The following is a 24,284-nucleotide window of genomic DNA, read 5'->3' as shown; positions in this document are numbered from 1 at the left end:
TCTGTGTGTAGTCGGAAGCAGACATTTGTTTTCATACTAATTGCTTTTAGTACATGAATGCATGGCGTTTCCATTACATTCTACTCTTTCCTATCCTATATCACTCTGTTGTCTATTATTTTTCTTTTTTTAATTTGTTTTTTATTAATCAAAGATGAAACCTTTCAATTCAATTTTAGGCAATAAAATTCAGAATGTGAGGCTACATTCCCAAAGTGAGTATGTGGGGGTAGGGTTGAGCGACTTTTCTTTTTATAGGATCGGGTCGGGTTTCACGAAACCCGACTTTTTCAAAAGTCGGGTCGAGTGAAATCGGCCGATCCTATAGAAAAGTCGGGGTCGGGGTCGGCCGAAACATGAAACCCAAAGCAGTGCATTGGGTTTCTAATGGTTCCCAGGGTCTAAAGGAGAGGAAACTCTCCTTCAGACCCTGGGATCCATATTTAAGTGTAAAATAAAGAATTAAAATAAAAAATATTGATATACTTACCCTCGGACGCGCCCTGGTTCTCACCGGCAGCCTTCCTTCCTAAGAATCAGCGCCTGAAGGACCTTCGATGACGTCGCGGCTTGTGATTGGTCGCGTGAGCGGTCACATGGGTGTCACGCGACCAATCAAAAGCCGCGACGTCATCTAAGGTCCTTCAGGCGCTGATTCTTAGGAAGGGAGGCTGTGGGTTAGAACCAGGGCACGTCCGAGGGTGAGTATATACCTATTAGGAATATACTCACCCTCGGACGCTTCCTTCCTAAGAATTAGCGCCTGAAGGACCTTAGATGACATCGCGGCTTGTGATTGGTCGCGTGACGCCCATGTGACCGCTCACGCGACATGTAATGTCACAAGTGTCTTTCATGTGTCACTATAGAGTGTTTAACCTTATTTTACCTAATAAATACATAATTTAAACAAAATGGTTCAAATGAGAGAGAGAGAGAGAGACTCTCCAGAATGGAAAATGCAGCCATGGGGCATGCTCAATGTAAAAAAAACAGAATCTGTAGCCGGATTCACTAATTTCACCTCACGTTCCATCCGTTTATCGCAGGAACCGTCGCTGTGCATTTTTTTGCCGGACAGAAAACACGTTCCTCTGTACGTTTTCTCCAGGTGCCAGAAAACTAATTTTTGACAGATCCAGCAAAAAAATGATGAAATTTTAGGCAATCCGGCGCTAATACAACTCTATGAGAAAATAATACAGCCGGCGGAAACAAACCCTGATCCGTTTTATTCAAAATTCGCCAGATTGCACCTGACGGCAAAAACCTGATGTGTGAAAGTAGCCTCCTTTATACAGTGGGTATTGAAAGTATTCAGACCGCTTAAAATTTTTCACTCTTTGTTTCATTGCAGCCATTTGCTAAATTAATAATAAATAGTATAATACTAATTTTATTTCTATAGCACCGACATATTCCGCAGCACTTTAAATTTTAGAGTGGACTTGTACTGTACATACAATAGACATTACAGCATAACAATAAGCACATAGTTCAAAACAGATACCAAGAGGAGTGAGGGATGTTATTCTGGATTATCTCAATGAGAATAACTGTTTAACTCCATATCAGCATGGGTTTATGAGAAATCGCTCCTGTCAAACCAATCTAATCAGTTTTTATGAAGAGGTAAGCTATAGGCTGGACCACGGTGAGTCATTGGACGTGGTATATCTCGATTTTTCCAAAGCGTTTGATACCGTGCCGCACAAGAGGTTGGTACACAAAATGAGAATGCTTGGTCTGGGGGAAAATGTGTGTAAATGGGTTAGTAACTGGCTTAGTGATAGAAAGCAGAGGGTGGTTATAAATGGTATAGTCTCTAACTGGGTCGCTGTGACCAGTGGGGTACCGCAGGGGTCAGTATTGGGACCTGTTCTCTTCAACATATTCATTAATGATCTGGTAGAAGGTTTACACAGTAAAATATCGATATTTGCAGATGATACAAAACTATGTAAAGCAGTTAATACAAGAGAAGATAGTATTCTGCTACAGATGGATCTGGATAAGTTGGAAACTTGGGCTGAAAGGTGGCAGATGAGGTTTAACAATGATAAATGTAAGGTTATACACATGGGAAGAAGGAATCAATATCACCATTACACACTGAATGGGAAACCACTGTGTAAATCTGACAGGGAGAAGGACTTGGGGATCCTAGTTAATGATAAACTTACCTGGAGCAGCCAGTGCCAGGCAGCAGCTGCCAAGGCAAACAGGATCATGGGGTGCATTAAAAGAGGTCTGGATACACATGATGAGAGCATTATACTGCCTCTGTACAAATCACTAGTTAGACCGCACATGGAGTATTGTGTCCAGTTTTGGGCACCGGTGCTCAGGAAGGATATAATGGAACTAGAGAGAGTACAAAGGAGGGCAACAAAATTAATAAAGGGGATGGGAGAACTACAATACCCAGATAGATTAGCGAAATTAGGATTATTTAGTCTAGAAAAAAGACGACTGAGGGGCGATCTAATAACCATGTATAAGTATATAAGGGGACAATACAAATATCTCGCTGAGGATCTGTTTATACCAAGGAAGGTGACGGGCACAAGGGGGCATTCTTTGCGTCTGGAGGAGAGAAGGTTTTTCCACCAACATAGAAGAGGATTCTTTACTGTTAGGGCAGTGAGAATCTGGAATTGCTTGCCTGAGGAGGTGGTGATGGCGAACTCAGTCGAGGGGTTCAAGAGAGGCCTGGATGTCTTCCTGGAGCAGAACAATATTGTATCATACAATTAGGTTCTGTAGAAGGACGTAGATCTGGGGATTTATTCTGATGGAATATAGGCTGAACTGGATGGACAAATGTCTTTTTTCGGCCTTACTAACTATGTTACTATGCTACTATGTTACAATCTGTGAGGAAAAGGGGAGACACGAGAGGTGGATGGTAACAATTGCTTTAGTTGTTCGTACCAGTCATAGTGTAAGAATAGGGTGTTCATGTAATGTCGCATGAACCCATTATCAGCTTAAGTATGTAACAGTACAGACACAGAAGGCTATTAAATGCATAAAGCGTGTGAGAACATGATGCGAGGAAAAGGTAAAAATTTTGAATGAGCAACACAGGGATAGTTAGGGTAAAGCATTGAGACGGTAGGCCAATCTGAACAAATGCATTTTTAGGCCATGCTTAACTCCTTCATGACCTTGGAATTTTTCATTTTTCCGTGTTCGTTTTTCACTCCCCTCCTTCCCAGAGCCATAACTTTTTTATTTTTCCGTCAATTTGGTCATGTGAGGGCTTATTTTTTGCGGGACGAGTTGTACTTTTGAACGACATCATTGGTTTTAGCATGTCATGTACTAGAAAACGGGAAAAAAATTCCAAGTGCGGTGAAATTGCAAAAAAAGTGCAGTCCCACACTTGTTTTTTGTTTGGCTTTTTTGCTAGGTTCACTAAATGCTAAAACTGACCAGCCATTATGATTCTCCAGGTCAGTTCGAGTTCATAGACACCTAACATGACTAGGTTATTTTTTATCAAGTGGTGAAAAAAAATTCCAAACTTTGCTAAAAAAAAAAAAAATTGCACCATTTTCCGATACTCATAGCATCTCCATTTTTCATGATCTGGGGTCGGTTGAGGGCTTATTTTTTGCGTGCCGAGATGATGTTTTTAATGATAACATTTTGGTGCAGATACGTTCTTTTGATCGCCCGTTATTGCATTTTAATGCAATGTTGCGGCGACCAAAAAAAATGTAATTCTGGCGTTTCAAATTTTTTTCTCGCTACGCCGTTTAGCGATCAGGTTAATGCTTTTTTTTAGTTGATAGATCGGGTGATTCTGAATGTGGTGATACCAAATATGTGTAGATTTGATTTTTTATTGATTTATTTTGATTGGGGCGAAAGGGGGGTGATTTAAACTTTTATATTTTTTTTATTTTTTTCACATTTTTTTTTACTTTTTTTTTTACTTTTGCCATGCTTCAATAGCCTCCATGGGAGGCTAGAAGCAGGCACAACGAGATCTCCGCTGCTACATAGCAGCGATCTGATGTTCGCTGCTATGTAGCAGAAAATCAGGTGTGCTGTGAGCGCCGACCACAGGGTGGCGCTCACAGCTACTGGCGATCAGTAACCATAGAGGTCTCAAGGACCTCTATGGTTACAATGTACAAGCAGCGCCGACCTCCGATCATGTGACGGGGGTCGGCGATGACGTCATTTCCGGCCGCCCGGCCGGATGCGGTAGTTAAATGCCGCTGTCTGCGTTTGACAGCGGCATTTAACTAGTTAATAGGCGCGGGCAGATCGAGATTCTGCCCGCGCCTATTACGGGCACATGTCAGCTGTTCAAAACAGCTGACATGTCCCGGCTTTGATGCGGGCTCACCGCCGGAGCCCGCATCAAAGAGGGGCTTCTGACCTCGGACGTACTATCCCGTCCGAGGTCAGAAAGGGGTTAAAACTGTGTGGATTGGTGATTAATCGCATTAACCTGGGTAGTGCATTACAAAGAATTGGCGCAGCACGTGAAAAGTCTTGGAGACGGGAGTGGAAGGTTCTGATTTTTGAAGAAGCTAACCTCATAACCTCAGGTCATTAGCAGAATGAAGGGCACGGGTAGGATGGTAGATTGAGACGAGGGAGGAGATGCTGAGCCATGGAGTGCTTTATGGTGAGAGTAAAAAGTTTGTACTAGATTCTGGAGTGGATGGGTAACCAGTGTAATGACTGGCACAAGGTAGGGGCATCAGTGTAACGGTTGGTGAGGAATATGATCCTGGCTGCAGCATTCAAGACAGATTGGAGAGGGGAGAGTTTGGTAAGAGGGAGGCCGATTAGTGGAGAGTTACAATAGTACAGACGAGAATGAATAAGAGAAACAGTGAGAGTTTTTGAAGAGTCAAAATTAAGAAAGGGTTGAATTCTAGAAATGTTTTCTAGGTGCAGATAACAAGAGCGAGCCAGTGATCGGATGTGGGGGGTGAATGAAAGCTCTGACTCAAGTATGACCCCCAAGACAGCGGGCGTGTTGCTGGGGAGTAATGGAGGAACCACACATGGAAATGGTAATGTCGGGCATAGGCACATTAGAAGAGGGAGGAAACACAAGGAGTTCAGTTTTTGATAGGTTCAGTTTCAGATAGAAGGAGGACATGATGTTAGAGACAGCGGTAAGACAATCACTAGTATTTTCTAAAAAGGCAGGCATAATATCAGGAGTAGAGGTGTATAATTGGGCGTCATTAGCATAGAGATAGTACTGTAAACCAAATCTACTAATTGTTTGACCAATATGGGCAGTATACAAACAGAAGAGGAGGGGGCCTAGAACCGAACTCCAACAGTAAAGGTACCGTCACACTAGACGATATCGCTAGCGATCCGTGACGTTGCAGCGTCCTGGCTAGCGATATCGTCCAGTGTGACAGGCAGCAGCGATCAGGCCCCTGCTGTGATGTCGCTGGTCGGGGAAGAAAGTCCAGAACTTTATTTCGTCGCTGGATCTCCCGCTGACATCGCTGAATCAGCGTGTGTGACGCCGATTCAGCGATGTCTTCGCTGGTAACCAGGGTAAACATTGGGTTACTAAGCGCAGGGCCGCGCTTAGTAACCCGATGTTTACCCTGGTTACCATCGTTAAAGTAAAAAAAACAACCACTACATACTTACCTACTGCTGTCTGTCCCCGGCGCTGTGCTTCTCTGCTCTGGCTGTGAGCGCCGGGCAGCCGGAAAGCAGAGCGGTGACGTCACCGCTCTGCTTTCCGGCCGCTGTGCTCACAGCCAGAGCAGAGAAGCAGAGCGCCGGGGACAGACAGCGGTAGGTAAGTATGTAGTGGTTGTTTTTTTTACTTTAACGATGGTAACCAGGGTAAACATCGGGTTACTAAGCGCGGCCCTGCGCTTAGTAACCCGATGTTTACCCTGGTTACCGGCATCATTGGTCGCTGGAGAGCTGTCTGTGTGACAGCTCTCCAGCGACCAAACAGCGACGCTGCAGCGATCCGGATCGTTGTCGGTATCGCTGCAGCGTCACTTAGTGTGACGGTACCTTTAGGTGAAGATGAGAGGAGGAGGAGCCAGCAAAAGATACAGTGAAGGAGCCATCATAGGGATATAAGAAACAGGAGAGAACGGAGTCCTTGAGGCCAATGGAGCGGAGCATAGTGAGGAGGAGCTGATGATCTACAGTGTCGAATGCTGCCGAGAGATCCAAGAGAATTAGCAGGGAGCAGTGACCATTAGATTAAAAAAAAGTTCATTTTTTTCTCATTAATGTATACTCTGCACCCCATATTGACAGAAAAAAACCCAGAAATGTAGTAATTTTTGCAAATTTATTGAAAAAGGAAAACTGATCTATGGTCATAAGTATTCAGACCCTTTGCTCAGTATTGAGTAGAAGCACCCTTTTGAGCTAGTACAGCCATGAGTCTTCTTGGTAATGATGCAACAAGTTTTTCACACCTGGATTTGGGGATCCTCTGCCATTCTTCTTTGCAGATCCTCTCCAGTTCCGTCAGGTTGGATGGTGAACCTTGGTGGACAGCTATTTTCAGGTCTCTCCAGAGATGCTCAATTGGGTTTAGTTCAGGGATCTGGCTGGGCCAATCAAGTATCAGCACCAGCGTTCCAGATTCCATCTACACTTTCGGCCTGGGACAGCTCATAGAATCCCACGGTATGCAGTACCATCTCTACGCTGACGACACGCAGATCTACCTCTCCGGACCTGACCTCTCCTCCTTGCTTACCAAAATCCCGCACTGTCTGTCTGCCATTTCAGCCTTCTTTTCTGCTCGCTTTCTACAACTGAACATGGACAAAACAGAATTCATCATCTTTCCCCCATCTCACTCTACCCCTCCACCAGACCTATCCATCAATGTCAATGGCTGCTCACTATCCCCAGTCCCACACGCCCGGTGCCTCGGGGTGATCCTCGACTCTGCCCTCTCTTTCAAGCCACATATCCAAGCCCTTGCCTCCTCCTGTCGTCTCAAACTCAAAAATATTTCCCGGATCCGTGCTTTCCTTGACCGCAACACTGCAAAAACGCTAGTGCATGCCCTTATCATCTCCCGCCTCGACTACTGCAACCTCCTACTCTCTGGACTCCCCTCTAGCACTCTGGCACCACTCCAATCCATCCTACACTCTGCTGCCCGACTAATCCACCTGTCCCCCCGCTATTCCCCAGCCTCTCCCCTGTGTCAAGCCCTTCACTGGCTTCCTATCGCCCAGACACTCCAGTTCAAAACCCTCACACTGACATACAAAGCCATCCACAACCTGTCTCCTCCATACATCTGTGACATGGTCTCCCGGTACCTACCTACACGCGACCTCCGATCCTCCCAAGACCTCCTTCTCTACTCCCCTCTCATCTCTTCTTCCCATAACCGCATCCAAGACTTCTCCCGTGCTTCCCCCATACTCTGGAACTCTCTACCCCAACACATCAGACTCTCGCCTAACATAGAAACCTTCAAAAAGAACCTGAAGACCCACCTCTTCCGACAAGCCTACAGCCTGCAGTGATCCTCAACCTACTGAACAGCCGCGCAACCTGCCCTACCCTCTCCTAGTGTATCCTCACCCACCCCCTGCAGACTGTGAGCCCTCGCGGGCAGGGTCCTCCCTCCTTATGTACTCGTGTGCCTTGTTATCTGCTCATGTTTAATGTATTTGTCTATATTTGCCCCGTATTCACATGTAAAGCGCCATGGAATAAATGGCGCTATAAAAATGTATAATAATAATAATAATAATGCCTGATGTGACGTTCTCAACAGAGCAGTGTACATAAAACACACCGTTTTTTTTATTTTTTATATTTTTTTCATTTTTTGGGGGGTATTGGTATTGGGTACGTCCCCCTTCCTCCTTTTTAGGGAACATCATTGGATGTACAGGATTATTCGGTTACCCTAGAGTATGAATATGGGATGGAGTGACCTGCTGATACTTTTTTGATAAATGGGATATTGGTGTTATTCTTACCCATTTGGCTGTGATATTTTCTATTATCCTTTTTCAAGGACTTTTTTGCCTGGTGGAAAATAGTAAATAGTAAAATAGTATATTTTTGCTTTTTTGCTATGTTTATTTTTTTGATTTTTTCTATTCTTATTTGTGTATTTTTTTGATTTTTTATATTTTTTTCATTTGTGTTAGTGATATTTGGTACGTCTCTTCTAGGGAATATAGGGTTTATTTAGGGCTACTAGGGCCAGTCGTCGAGGAGCGGGGGCGCCTACCGCAGAAACTTAGGGTGCCAACCTCCGCTGTCAGGTAGGGACCAGGAATAGGGCACCTGACAGGGCAAGGTAGTTCGTATTCGGCTTTTATGAGCTGCATTTTTTAATACCTATGTTTCACAAATTGGAACAAACAGTTTTTAGCTTGAATTATTAAAAGTTATATTTTAAGGATCCTTGTTGTGTTTGGTTTTTTGGTTGTTTCTAGGATCCTGGAATTATTTGCTTTGAGTGGTTCCTTTTTTGGGCCAATCAAGAATGGTCACAAAGTTGTTCTCAAGCCACTCCTTCGTTATTTTAGCTGTGTGCTTAGGGTCATTGTGTTGTTGGAAGGTGAACCTTGGGCCAAGTCTGAGGTCCAGAGCACTCTGGAAGAGGTTTTCATCCGGGATATCTCTGTTCTTTGCTGTATTCATGTTTACTTCAATGACAACCAGTCGTCCTGTCCCTGTGCTGAAAAACAACCCCATAGCATGATGCTGCCACCATCATGTTTCACTGTTGGGATTGTATTGGACAAGTGATAAGCAGTGCCTGGTTTTCTACACACATACCGCTTAGAATTATCAGCAAAAAGGTCTACCTTCCTCTCATCAGACCAGAGAATTTTATTACTCATAGTCTGGTAGTCCTTTATGTGTTTTTAGAAAACTCTATGTGGGCTTTCATATGTCTTGCACTGAGGAGAAGCTTCCGTCGGGCCACTCTGTCATACAGACCTGACTGGTGGAGGTCTGCAGTGATAGTTGACTTTGTGGAATTTTCTCCCATCTCCCTACTGCATCTCTGAAGCTCAGCCACAGTGATCTTGGGGTTCTTCTTTACCTCTCTTACCAAGACTCTTTTCCCACGATTGCTCTGTTTGTCTGGATGGCCAGGTCTAGGAAGACTTCTGGTGGGCCTGAACTTCTTCCATTTAAGGATTATGGAGGCCACTATGCTCTTAGGAGCCTTGAGTACTGCAGAAATTCTGTTGTAACCTTGGCTAGATATGTGCCTTGCCACAATTCTGTCTCTGAGCTCCTTGGCCAGTTCCTTTGACCTCATGATTCTCATTTGGTCTGACATACACTGTGAGCTGTGAGGTCTTATATGGACGGGTGTGTGCCTTTCCAAATCAAGTCCTATCAATTTATTTAAACACAGCTGAACTCCAGTGAAGGAATAGAACCATCTCAAGGAGGATCACAAGGAAATTGACAGCTTGTGACTTAAATATGACCATGTGATATTTCAGTTTTTCATTTTTATTACATTTGCAAAAATTACTACATTTCTCTTTTATTTCATTCAAGATGGGGTGCAGAGTATACATTAAAAAATTAACTTTTTTGAATTTACCAAATGGCTGCAATGAAACAAAGAGTGAAAAATTTAAAGGGGTTTGAATACTTTCCGTACCCACTGTATAACTGACCTCTTCCAGGCTCTGGGGAGGATGCTTCCTAGAAAATAACTCTGCCTCCAAAACTTAATTTACATGAAGGGGAGTTACCAGTGAGACAAGTAACTAACACAAAACAGGAGAAATTAAATTTGTCTTATTGCAAACAATTTTTTTTGTTTCTCTCTGGGCTCTGCTGTATTCCAACAATATTGCACACTGACTGCCTGTGAACTGCAAGCTAGAGCTGAGAGGAACCAACAGATGTGTCAGGTATAATCACACAGCTCTGCATTGAGATCAGGAAAGCAGAAAGTGGCAAATCACACATCACTCTGGTAACTCCCTCTTGTATTTAATACAAGCCCTGGAGGCTAAGTTATCTTCCAGGCAGTGTTCTCCCCAGATCCTGGAAGAGGTAATTTATATAAAGTGATAAAAGATGATTTCTCAGCAACAAGATACCTGATATGAGGCAATCAGTGATGACTTTTTCCACCAGTCTGTAACCTGTATGCCCTCATTAAGGCTATGTGCACACGATGCGGATTTGCTGCGGATCCGCAGCAGATTTTTTCCGCGCAGAAACGCTGCAGATTCGCATTGTGATTTACAGTACAATGTAGATCAATGGGTAAAAAAAAAAGTTGTGCAGATGGTGCAGAAAAATCAGTGCGGAATTGCTGCGGATTTAAAAGAAGTGCATGTCACTTCTTTTGTGTGGATCTGCAGCGTTTCTGCACCCCTCCATGATAGAAATCCGCAGTGGCAAAAACTGCATAAAATCCGCATCAATTCCGTGGCAAATCCACACAAAATCTGCATAAAAACCACGGCAAATCCACAGCTGCGGACTCTGCCAGGAGATGCGGATTTTGTGCAGGAAATTCTGCACCACATTTCCTACATGTGCACATTGCCTTATAGTTTAAATGGGTCAAATGTGGTGAGTTTCCCTTTAATTGTAAAACACACTCCTCAAATATTACCTTTCACCCATTTATTAGAAAACACAATAGTCCACAAGGTTCCCCGTAATCCATAATATGGATGTCCCACGACGATCCTTGACTGTGCTTCATCCGGAGGCTGTGATGAGTAGTGACATCAGTAATGTGACCGCTCACCACAGCTGCCGGAATACACTGAGAGTAGCTTGAGGACCAGCAGCAGTGATGAGCGGTGACGTCATTAAGTTTACCTCGGTTCAAAGCTGTCTATCTCACACGCTGTCCTTTGTGGCTCACACAGAGGTTACCGTGAGAACTGCTAACTGCTGGCTGCGACCTGAGGTAACCTTAATGACATCACCGCTTGTCACTGCTGCTGGTCCTCAAGCTACTCTCAGTGTATTCCGGCAGGAGTGGTGAGCGGTCACGTTACTGATGTCACTGCTCATCACTGTCCCCGGATGAAGTAGTGTTGGCGATTGTCATGGGACGTCCTTATTATGGATTGTGGCGCACCCCGTGGATTATTTTTTTTGCTAATATATGGATAAAAGAGGTAATTGTCAGGGAGTTCTTTTTACAATTAAAGGACTTTTGTATGTGTGTGTATGTTTATTTCTTTTGGCTAGAGGGTTTGTAATGGGGTGTGTAACAGACACTTCTCCATAACCCCTGGGCTTGATGTCACTGGACATTACACAGCTGATGGGGCTGATGGGAGCATTTGCATGAGTGCACAGGCTATCACATCATATACTGGATATGGTGTTCTGAATAATTGACTGAAATTTAAATGGGTAAACAGGAGTGATGAGAGCGATCTCCAGTTGCTGCTGTTGCAGGCAGATGTTGGCTGTGTAATGCTAGCTGCATCTGCTGGGTATGATGCAGGCTGAGCTCCAGAGCTCATATCATATACAGGGACCTAACAAAAGATGTACTGTTATGTCTTATGCCAGCAAGAGGGTGGCAAGGCCTGGGAGCAATTATTGGCTTAATGTGCTGTCAAGCATGGGCATTATACTGACTGAATATACAATTGTTTGAATGAGCCTATCACAAACGACACAGGTAAGTCCAGTGGACAACACAACATATACCAACAACAGGATGGAATAGGGGGTGAGGGATAGGGAACCTCCTGACTCAACCTGTGTCTGCCCCTAAACTCCCCTAATGCCCTATACGTGTCCTTCCCCCACCGCTGTCATGTGCCTGGTCCTTGAGTGTCCTGATTGTTATCCCCTGTGTTGCAGATGGTAACAACACAAAGGAAGTGACAAACACGACAGACAAAGTAAAGGGAAATAATACTCAACGACTTGCTCTGCTGCCAAGTTCCAGGCAGCAGAGCATAAGGCTCCTGAAATCCAAAAACCCTCCAGCAGCAACAGTTATACGACTGACACTAGGAAGCTCCAAACTCCTAGGCTGATCTGCAAAGAAAACTATTACCGACAGCCAGCTGATGGGTCATGCGACTTTTTAAAGGATGGTAAGAGTGGTCACCACCCACATCAGCTGACCAGCAACAAAGCAGCTGCCAGCAAGGAAAGTGTTCAGGACATGGTTAATGTCCTGAATCAGTGACCTCCACCCTCTTCTCATACCCTTAGATCAGCAGCACAGGACAGGCATCAGCAGCTGTGGGAATCACAGACTGTGAGGCTCAGTGTGACTGGCTCCCTCCTCCCTTCAGTGCCTCCACATAGGTAAGACCGGACAGCAGCATCAACACTAACAGGTGAGGATTGGGCCCCTTTCAGCATAATCTTGTGTAGCGTGCAGCGCTCTGAGGGCCCTGCCTCTCCTGTCGGCGATGATGCTGCCTCCAGCTCTGTGATCAATTATGCACCTCCATTACTTCTTTTGGGGTCTATTTTTTCTCGAGGCCCCAGTGCAGCTGCATCAGCAGTATGTTTGCCCCTGTACGGCACCCTCTATAGTCATTTTCCTCCATAGAGTATAATGCACCTCATGTATAATGCACAACCCATATCCTTCATATAATATAATGCACAGCCCACAGTCCTTCATATAGTATAATGCGCCTCCATATATACTGCACAGCCTTAAGTCATCCATGTAGTATAATGCACAGCCCATAGTCCGACTCCTCAATATAGTATAATGCCACTCCATATATAATGCACATCCAACAGTCCTTCATATAGTATAATACACAGTCCATAGTCATCCATGTAGTATAATGCACAGCTCATAGTCATCAATGTAGCATAATGCACCTCCTATAGTCATCCATGTAGTATAATGCACAGCCCATGGTCATCTATGTAGTATAATGATAACATAGGAGGGAAGGAGGGAGGGGAAGTGTAGAAAGGTCACCACGTTGCCAATTTCAAGTCTATATGTCAGACGGGATCCATCCTGAGGGTGCCGCACCCATTGGTGATCACAAGCAAAAGAAAAAAGAAAAGGGAAATCCACCGACACGTCCAACAGGAGAATACAAATTACTATTTATTTTAAAACATGATAAAAATGAAACCTCAGAAACCTGACGCGTTTCTAGTGTATACAACACCCTTATTCATAGGACAACTGAGTAAGGGTGTCGTATACACCAGAAACGCGTCAGGTTCTGAGGTTTAATTTTCCATCATGGTTTAAAGTTTTTTCTAATAAATAGTAATTTCTATTCTCCTGTTGGACGTGTCGGTGAATTTCCCTTTTCTTTTTCTTATTTAGTATAATGCACAGCCCATAGTTGTTGGAGTGGGCCAGGGCGGTAGTCATGGCTGAGAGCAAACCCTGTATTACACCCTGGCCTCCACTCATAATACAGTAATGTCTTTCCTTCTGCATACCCGTGTTCTGGGTCTCCATGCCATCAGGGTCCACCCTGGGCCGCCGGAGGTTCTTTGTAGATGGTACCACACAAAGAAAGACATAGTCCAGCTCAACTTTAGCAACAACAGCTTTACTTGGTTCGGTACATAGCATATTCACATTCTTTTCAGCATCAACATCAGGTTTCACAATGTGCAACTCCTCTTCTGTCCCTGTCCTTCTCTCTCTGTCACTAAGCTCGCTTCCAGGGCGGACCATACCTTTTGATCCCTCAGCTTCCTCTCTGGTAAGCTTTACCCTGTTTGGGGACTCCCTCAGCCACTTCGTACTGACTGAGGGCTTTAGCCCAAGAAATAAGCTGCCACATGATGAGTGACCTGCCCGTACAGCTTAGCCTTTTGTAGCAACTGCAGTCTCACTAATACTGCACCGCTAGCACTGTTGCTATTGCTCCTTCTGATGAGGTCCTGGCCAGGGGCGGTATATGGCTGGGCCTTATACTTCTCCAAAGTTGCGTGGCACGGTGTTGCCCAGGCCTAGTTAGCCCGAGTGAGCTGCACGGGTGCCCTGGCCCTCACTGAGATCTACAAGGAATTTCTCCCTGCCTTATCCACCATGCCCCTCATATTTAACTACTACATGTCATGATCCAGTTCTGAGTTTATGTTCAGCTGTTTTATCTCTGGACTGGTCATGTGGGAGTTAATCCCCTCTGCCTCACTTTGAAGCTGGCTGAGCTATTTAAGTCCTCTGCAGCCTGTGGGCCAGTGTCAGCTATAGTTCATGCTGCACGGTTTGGGCACCTGACCTGGATCCCTGTACTAGTGTTCCTCTTTGCCTCTGACTGCCTGCACCCGTTTATAACTTGTTCCGACCTTTGGCCTGTACCCCAACTCCGTCTTACGTCTCACGTTTTGGTTACCACGTTCCCAGTAGGCTCTGACGTCTTGCTTGTCCCCGACTATTCTCTGCTCGCCCCTTCTGTACCGCGCTGCTATCTCCGTGTATGACCTTGGCTTGTCTCACGTCTCTTTCTTTACCTATGACACTTGTGTTGTTGTTCAGTGCTGCTGCGCTGTGTGTACAACCTCCTTTCCTTAACCAGCACCCCCTGGTGGAGGTTGCTCTATACTGCACTGCAGCAGCACATTACACTACAATGCTACAACTACACCTATGGTGTACCCCATCTTGTGGCTAACTTTGGGTACTACACTCACCCTACCAGTACAATGGTATTGCATATATATATATATATATATATATATATATATATATATATATATATATATATATATATATATATATTCAAACAGAAAATAGGCAGCACTCCATAGTCTTGGATATCTTGTGCAGTTTATTCAGACCCACATGTCTTAATCGCAACGTTTCAAGCTTGAGAAAGGCTCAGTCTGAGCCGAAACGTTGCGATTAAGACATGTGGGTCTGAATAAACTGCACAAGATATCCAAGACTATGGAGTGCTGCCTATTTTCTGTTTGAATCTGTGGACTGAGGATAGCCGGTGGACGGGCTCCCTAAAGGCTTTGCACCCGCAGATAAGTTTAAAAGCTGTGCTGTTCCCTTTTTCTCTGACCGCCCATGACGGCACCACGGAGAGAGAGGGGATCCGCCCACCAAGGACAGGAAACCTACGGATAAAAAGGCGGTACCACTCTCCTGCATCAGTTGGTTTCCTGTCCTTGATGGGAGACCTACGGACTTACCAGTCGTCGTTGGAATTCCGGGGCCAACCAGTCCGATTCAGGCAGCTGGGGTCCCTCTGCCTCGGCTAGGGTGGTGACCCGAAGCGCCACCGCTGGGAGCCAGTGAGCCGACAGGGTGTGCGGGGGAGGTGACAAGGAGTTCGCGGTCACCTCCCCAGGTAAGATGCAGCAGCGGCAACATCCAGGGGGGTCCCTCTGTGGTTGCGGGAGGGGTAGCGCGACCCTCCCTAATACAAGCGTAAGTCTGCACGCTGCACCGCCACCGGGCATGCAGAGAAAGCGCTACAGGGTCTGCATAGGACCGGGGACGCCGGTCAGCAGCGCCATTCTGCTTCCCGTCGGGCTGGTCTCGCGGTGCGCTCATGCGCCGGTATGCGCCGGGCGCTTCATGCAGGCGCCGGCGTGTTTCCCCTGGCCAGCGGGCCTTCCGGCCGGGCACTTGGTGCGCTTTGCGCAGGCACCGGCGTGTCTTCCGGCCGAGCGCCTGGTGCGCTCTGCGCAGGCGCCGGCGGGACTTCCGGCCGGGCGCTTGGTGCGCTTTGCGCAGGCGCCGGCGTGTCTTCCGGCCGGGCGCCTGGTGCGCTCTGCGCAGGTGCCGTCGGGGTTCCAGCCGGGCGCTTGGCGCGTTCTGCGCAGAGGCAGAGAACCCCCAACCGGTATTTATGGGTCCTGGAGGTGGTAAGTGGATCTTCGTGAATGTCAGAGACAGTAAGAGTGTTATTTGTCTCTTTTTAGGGGAGGAAAAGCGTAGCTAAAACTAAGCACAAAAGTTGCGCCATCTGTAGAGAGGATCTTCCACCTACATGGGATAAGAGACTATGCAATACTTGCATTCAGCAGACTGTATCTGAAAACCTTCCAGGGTTTGCAACAGATCTTAAAAGCCTAATTAAGGAGCAAGTAGAGGACACCTTTAGGTCACTAAAAAGTGGAAAAAAAAGGAGAAAGACCAAACACAGGTCCCCATCTCCAGTCTCAAAATCCGAAAGTGATAGTGAGAGTTCAATGTCATCAGTCTCCTCCGATTCATCTGCATCATCTACTTCTTCCTCAGGGGGACATAACTGTTTCCCTCTAGAGGATACTGATGGCCTCATAAAGGCGGTGAGAAGTACCATGGGGTTGGTAGACTCCCATCCTAAAAAAACAGTACAAGACATCATGTTCGGGGGCCTAGAACAGAAAAAGAGAAGAGCTTTTCCGCTTAATGAAGCAATCGCGGCCTTGATTAAGAAGGAATGGAAGAAGCCCATGAGGAAGGCTCTCTTAACGCCAAAAAGGAAATACCCCTTTGAGGAGGAATCGTGCTCCTTTTGGGAGAAGGCCCCCAAATTAGATGTAGCAATTGCTAAAGCCTCAAAGAAATTTGCCCTCCCGTTTGAGGACATGGGGGTTCTAAAAGACCCCATGGACAAGAAGGCAGATGCCTTTCTCAAGGGGTCCTGGGAGGCAGCAGGAGGAGGCCTGAAGCCGGCAGTTGCAGCAGCATGCACTTCACGCTCGCTGATGATCTGGCTGAACCAACTAGAGAGTCAATTAAAGGGGAAAACTTCCCGGGACTCAATTCTGAACACGTTACCCGTAATGAGAGGGGCCGCGGCTTTCCTAGCTGACGCCTCGGCCGACTCCATCAGGCTGTCCGCCAGAGCAGCAGCATTTGCTAATGCGGCTAGGCGCGCCCTCTGGCTTAAGAATTGGCCAGGTGACCTGCAGACGAAAACGAAACTGTGTTCCATCCCTTGCGAAGGAGAGTTTCTGTTCGGGTCGACTCTAGATGACATCCTGGAGAAAGCAGGGGACAAGAAAAAGTCCTTCCCCTCTCTGGGTCTCCCCTCTTATAGGAAGCCCTTTCGGAACAAGAGGTTTTTCCGTAAGAACCCAGGGAGAGGCCAGGGGAAGTGGGAAGATAAGAAGAACAAGAATAAAGGGTTTATCTTCAACAAAAACCTCAATGACAGCAAGAAACCTCCACAATGAAGGTTCGCCCCAGGTGGGAGGGAGATTATCTCTCTTTCTCCCAGCCTGGGAAAAGATTACCTCCAGTCAATGGATCTTAAACATCATAAAATCAGGACTGAGATTAACATTCAAGAGGTACCCTCGTCCCTCTTTCAGGATAACATCTACAAGATCCTCGGCAGAAGAGCAGTTAACACTAGAGAACGAGATTGTGGGGTTAGTAAAAAAAGGAGTACTCCTGGAAGTTCCCCCTCAAGAAAGAGGGCAAGGGTACTATTCCCCTCTGTTCCTGAGAAAGAAACCGGACGGTTCGTTCAGGACTATTATCAATTTGAGGAACCTAAACAATTACCTAGAGGTTCAGGCATTCAAGATGGAAACGATAAAATCATCAATCAAAATGCTGTTTCCTCAATGCTTCATGGTGGTCCTGGACCTGAAGGACGCATATTATCACGTCCCAATACACAAGGATCACCAAAGATTCCTCAGAATGGCAATACACATCAAGGGAGTCCTAAGCCACTTCCAGTTCACAGCCCTACCATTTGGCCTAGCAATAGCTCCAAGGGTCTTTACAAAGTTAGTCGCGGAGGTAATGGCTCACCTCAGGGAAGAAAACACCCTGATCGTGCCATATCTGGACGATTTTCTGGTGATAGGCTCCTCCCCGCAACATTGCAAGAATCAGCTAGATTTAGTGATTCATTCTCTAAAAGACCTGGGCTGGCTAATAAACCTAGAGAAATCCAAATTGGTGCCTTCTCAGGTTCAGGAGTACCTAGGTCTCATTCTAGACTCCAGGAAAATGGAATGCCGGCTCCCAGAGAGCAAAATACAAAAGATAATGAGCTTAACGTTAAGAGTACAATCTCTCCCCTCTATAACTCTCCGTCAGGGCATGTCCCTGTTAGGCTCTATGACCTCTTGCATTCCTGCGGTCCAGTGGGCCCAACTACACTCAAGAGATCTCCAATGGCAGCTACTTTCAGAGCAAATCCTCCTAGGAGAGCATTTAGACGGGCGGTTAACATTATCTCCTCGCAGCAATCACTCTCTGATTTGGTGGACATTGCAGGAAAATCTTTCCCAGGGAGTCCCATGGGTAATCCCGATATCAAAGGTCCTAACCATGGACGCAAGCCCCTAAGGGTGGGGAGCTCATCTGGGCGACTTGGTAGCTCAGGGCATTTGGTCTCCTTCCCTTGCAAACAATTCCTCCAATATGAAGGAACTCCTGGCTGTAAAATTTGCCCTTCAGGAATTCTCGGGAGTCCTTCAATCTCACCATGTAAGGGTGATGTCGGACAATCGGGTGGTAGTGTCCTACATAAACCATCAGGGGGGTACCCGTTCCAAAAGCCTAATGGAAGTAACCAACTCGATCCTTCAATTAGCCGAGAGCAACTTTCTATCCCTGACAAGCCTACACATAAAGGGGGTAGACAATTACAAGGCAGACTTCCTCAGTCGATCCAGCCTAAAACAGGGGGAATGGGAACTAAATCCAGAGATATTTACCCAGATCACACAAAAATGGGGTGTTCCCAAAATAGATCACTTCGCGAGCCATTTAAACAAAAAAGTAGCCTCCTTTTGCTCCCTATCTCCCCTGGGGAACCCGGTAGCTGTGGACGCGTTCCTGATTCCTTGGGGTCACCATCTGGTCTATGCCTTCCTTCCCCTCATTCTGATTCCAGCAGTGCTGAGGAAGATTCGGGAGGACGGGGCGCTGGTCATTCTTATTGCCCCGTTCTGGCCGAAGAGACCTTGGTTCTCATGGATGAGGAAAATGTCAATATCCGACCCTTGGGTATTACCAGACCTCCAGGATCTGTTGTCACAGGGCCCAATCTGTCATCCACAAGTAAAGAACTTGCACTTGACAGCCTGGCTCTTGAGAGGAAAATATTAGAAAGCAGAGGGTTTTCTTCGAGGTTAATCTCAACTCTGTTAAAAAGTAGGAAGCCGGTTACAACAAAACAGTACGGCAAAATATGGAAAAAGTTTCTGTCCTTTTCAGGTGCAAAAATAGGGAAAGAGATTCCCATCAATTCCATATTAGAGTTCCTACAAAACGGGTTGGATATGGGTTTAGCCACCAGTACCCTAAAAGTTCACGTGGCAGCATTAGGAGCCCTATTTAATTTTGACCTTGCTTCAAATAGGTGGGTCTCTAGATTCATTAGGGCAGCAGGAAGATCAAGGCCTCTGCCAGTAAAAGTGGTTCCTCAATGGGACTTAAACTTGGTCCTTAAAGCCCTGACCAGTCCTCCATTTGAACCATTACATGAATCTACAATAAAAACGCTATCCCTCAAAACAGCTCTATTAGTCGCCCTCACTTCTGCCCGTAGGGTCAGCAACTTACAGGCTCTTTCAGCCAACCCTCCTCACACACACTTTGTAGAGGACAGGGTTGTCCTAAAAACAGACCCAGCATATCTCCTGAAAGTGGCTTCAAAATTTCACAGGTCTCAAGAGATATCTCTCCCCTCCTTCTGCCCTAACCCTAAGAACAAGGAGGAACAAACATTACATACACTAGATGTAAGAAGATGTCTCTTACACTACCTAGAAGTCACTAGAGAGAGTAGGGAGGATTCCTCTCTGTTTGTGTGTTTCCAGGGTCCCCGAAAGGGGAAAAAAGCATCTAAAGCCACCATAGCAAGATGGATCACAGACGCCATCAGTCTATCATATTCAGCAAGTGGGATGTCCATTCCCGGGGAGGTTAAGGCTCACTCAATGAGGGCAGTAGCAACTTCCTGGGCGGAGAAGGCCGGAGCTTCCATAGACCAGATATGTAGAGCTGCTACCTGGTCCTCACCATCCACATTCTATAGGCACTATAGATTGGACCTAATCTCCTCTTCAGACCTTACTTTTGGTAAAAGGGTTCTGGAGGCGGTGGTCCCTCCCTGAATGTACTATCTATGCAATTCTCTCCGTGGTGCCGTCATGGGCGGTCAGAGAAAAATATAGTTCTTACCGATAACGGTATTTCTCTGAGCCCATGACGGCACCCGTACATTCCCTCCCTTCACTTATGGGTGCACACATTGAAATAGTGCCATAGTCCTTTTATAGTTTAAAGTCACGCGGTATCTTGTTATGCTAAACAGTTAAAATTTTTTACGAATGTCTTAGTAGTCTCCCATCGTTATCTATGTAAACAAACTGATGCAGGAGAGTGGTACCGCCTTTTTATCCGTAGGTTTCCTGTCCTTGGTGGGCGGATCCCCTCTCTCTCCGTGGTGCCGTCATGGGCTCAGAGAAATACCGTTATCGGTAAGAACTATATTTTTTACCTCTCTCTCTCTCTCTCTATATATATATTTTACACAGACATACAATGTATATACATACAGCATAATAACTGAGAATCCTCATTGGGTGATACCTTTTAATGGCTAACTGAAAAGATGGTAACAAATGTAGTTTAACCTACCTCCTATAGTCATCCATGTAGTACAATGCACAGCCCATAGTCATCTATGTAGTATAAGGCACAGACATAATCATCCATGTAGTAGTATTGCAACCGTGAACTCACTGATTTAAAAAAACAAAAACCTCCTATCCACTTTCCTGCCTTGCGATGTCCTCTTGTAAAACAGGCAGCTGACTTCAGCGTGCAAGCTACAGGAGCGCATTATGTCACTGCCATGTGCCCCCAGTCACGTGCACATGGACATCAGCTGCTAGCCTCTGATTTACTGGCAGTGTGCACTGCTGTGCTCAGACCTGATGGGGACGATGCACATCCAACTGAAGTATTTGCTTGCATCAGCGGGTCTCTCATCTGCCGGACACAGGAAGTCACAGCAGCGATCTTGGTAGTTACGGCTCTGCTGATGGTGAATGGGCCCCCCATTTGTCGAGGGCCACAGCTCTTACCCCAGTGTGCTGGGTGGTGATGCCGGCCCTGAAGGCATCCACCAGCAACAAGATAAACTAATTGACTGGACCCTAACTCTACTGACTCACCTACGTAGGTGCTTGACCACGCCTCAGATGAACTGGGGAAGAGACAGAATATAGCTTACATGTAATTAAATTTAGTCTGGAAAAGATGGGTGGATAAAGCTGCTCCCTGGGCGAGCCAACTGTTAGAATCCATCCATTGAGATTACCTGTTAGATGGCTTATACACTTCTGAACAAAAACAACCACAAATCACCTCATGTTGTGTATCCCCTTAGTGACAAAGCCAATTTTAACCTTAATGACCAAGCTCCATTTTTTCCAAATCTCACCAGTGTAACTTTATGAGGTAATAACTCTGTAACACTTCTACAGCAGGGGTAGGCAATTAATATTCCATAGGGGCCATATGAAAGTTGGTGACTGTTGTGGAAGACCAAACAAAGAGGCTGAAATTAATTCTGATCAATATTAATATTAATTTAATTATAATTCATATGCTAATATTAATTGTATCACTTAATATTGAGCAGAATTATGTTTGCTGACATACCCCTATATACTGTATGAGCCTGCACACAGACCCGCTATATACCATGAGCCCCCACAGCCCCTTATATCCTGTAAGAGCCCCCACACAGCCCCCTATATACAGTATGAGCCCCCACATAGCCTTCTATACACAATATGGACCACAACATAGCCCCTAAATACAGTATGAGCCCCCATACAGCCTCTCTATATACAATATGAGCCCCCACATAGCTTCCTTTATACAGTGTTAACCCCTACATAGCCTCCTATATACAGTATGAACCCAAACATAGCATCCTTTAAACAGTATCAGCCCCAATAGCCTCAACAGTACAAGAAGCACTCACATGGCCTCCTAGAAACATATGAACCCCACATAGCCTCCATATTTACAGTATGAGCCCCACAGTCTCCATATATACAGTATGAGCCCCACATAGCCTCCATATATGCAATTTCTTGGAATGTTTAACTTGCAAAAAGAAAGCTAAGAGAAACTTAATAGCTGTCTATAAGTATAGGAATGTCACAGCTTAAAGGGATCGTCCTTATTCTCATTTGTACATGAGAACACAAGAATCAATAGAATGAAACTGAAAGGGAGAAGATACAGATTAGATATTAGAAAAAAAACATTTTGACAGCGAGGGTGATCAATGAGTGGGACACGCTGCCACAAGAGGTGGTGAGTTCTCCTTCAATGGAAGTCTTCAAACAAATCTTCTGTCTGAGATTGTATAGTGAATCCTGCATTGATAATGGGGTTGGACATGATGACCCTGGAAGTCTCTTCCAACTCTAACATTCTATGATTCTATGAGTATGAGCTCCACATAACCTCCATATATTTAGTGTGAGCCTCACATAGCCTCCTATATACTGCATGAGCTCCATATATAATAATAATAATAATAATCTTTATTTTTATATAGCGTCAACATATTCCACAGGGCTTCACTGTTTTGCACACATTATCATCACTGTCTCCGGTGGAGCTCACAATCTACATTCCCTATCAGTGTGTCTTTGGAATAACTTCCTATAAACAGTATGAGCCCCACATAGCCTCCACATATACAGTGTGAGCTTCACAGAGCCTATATGTATATACAGCATGAGCCCCATATAGCCTTCCTGTTTACAGTGTAACCGCCATACAGTGACGAGCAAAAGTGTAACAATGTTTTGAACTTTTGACTTTCAGACTCCATATATTTTATAGACAATCACCTTGGGTATCTCATACATAAATTTGACTTTCAACTATTTTGCATATGATTAGTTATTCAGATTGTTGTCATGCCACTGCATTATTACTGTTTTGTTCCTGTATATTACAAATTACAACCTGTTCTCACATTCCCTAATAGCCCAGTGTGCTATTAGGTTGATTCAGTGTCAAGAAAAAAAAAGGGGTCTTTTTAGACCAGGGAAGAAAAATCAAATGTGAAACATATATTCCCATAAAATCAATTCTTTAATGAAAAATATTTGTTAAAAAACACCCTCCCAGTGCACATAATCAAATATAGGACATAAGTTATAACAATAACTTGACAATTCCCTATACTTGCCTGCTAGTGCAGCGCCCCAGAGACCTGGTCATTGCAGTAACATTGCTCTGCCACTAAGGGGAGTGATGGTACGTCTGATGGCACTAAAGGAGTTCTTCTGACCAGGTATCACCAGCACACATTACACTTCACACTCCGGCCACTAGGGGGGAGCAAAAGGTTTTATTTATTAGGCCACTCCTCACACTGGTAAAACTAGGGGTTGCATAGGAAGTTAGTTAGAAGCTGACTGGGTTGGATTCAGGCAACATCCCGTGGCAGGGGGTGTTGCAGGGAGAAGATTCAGGGGGGTTCCTGTCAGGCGTGGGAACCTGGCAGGTACCTAGCGACAAGAACAGAACGTTACGGAACCGCACCTGAACTACCCGTGGCGGTATCCTAAGAAAGAGACACGAAGCGAAGGATATTGTGGACAGTGAGAAATGAGATCAAGCACAAAGGAGAGCCAGTAGGAGTCGTGCCCGGAGAATGGCAACATCCTACTGAGGCGCGTAGCCGGTGACCGGAACACCGAGGAAGTGACTGACTTTATGCCTTACTTCAAATACCGCAGGACAGTTAATTATAGGTTGGCTGTCTACCTTACATCACCTAAGCAGACATAGGGGGCAACGCGTGGAGAGGGGCGTCTCTAGGGTCCCGGAAGAGCTCCGAGCCTACCCGTCAAACGGGTGCGTCCTAGCCATAACATACTGGGGTACGGAGAACTAGAAAGAACTAGAACGAATTGGAATGAACAAGAATAGAAGTTGTGAGGACTATCCCGAATGCTCAGCAGGGAAGCACTGCAACACACAGGCGCTAGTGGTAGGCAACGATTTCCACCTGCAAAGGGAACTCTGGATGTGCCTTCGGACCGGCCGGTCTCAGACAGCCCTGTTAACTGTGCTCTGGATTGCGGATCCTGAAGTCTTCAGTAAAGAGGTAAAGAGACTGCAACCCTCTGTCCTCGTTATTGTCTGCACCTCACACCATCACCATCCACCTTACTGGGAAGCCCTGGGGACATACTTCACCTGTGGGAAGGTTTACCATCTAGCTGCCATCACATCACCCCAGTGGACCCCAAGCAGCGTCGGTCACCCTGACCGAATACCACAGGTGGCGTCACAAACCCTTGACAGACTCGTATCACCTTTTATTGGGCGCCCCTTAGCAGGGTCACGGACCGGGTCCAGC

This window comes from Ranitomeya imitator, chromosome 3 (genome assembly GCF_032444005.1).
Source record: "Ranitomeya imitator isolate aRanImi1 chromosome 3, aRanImi1.pri, whole genome shotgun sequence".
Lineage (NCBI taxonomy): Eukaryota > Metazoa > Chordata > Amphibia > Anura > Dendrobatidae > Ranitomeya > Ranitomeya imitator.
The sequence above is the reverse complement of the archived record's forward strand: the minus strand, read 5'-3'. Positions refer to the sequence as shown.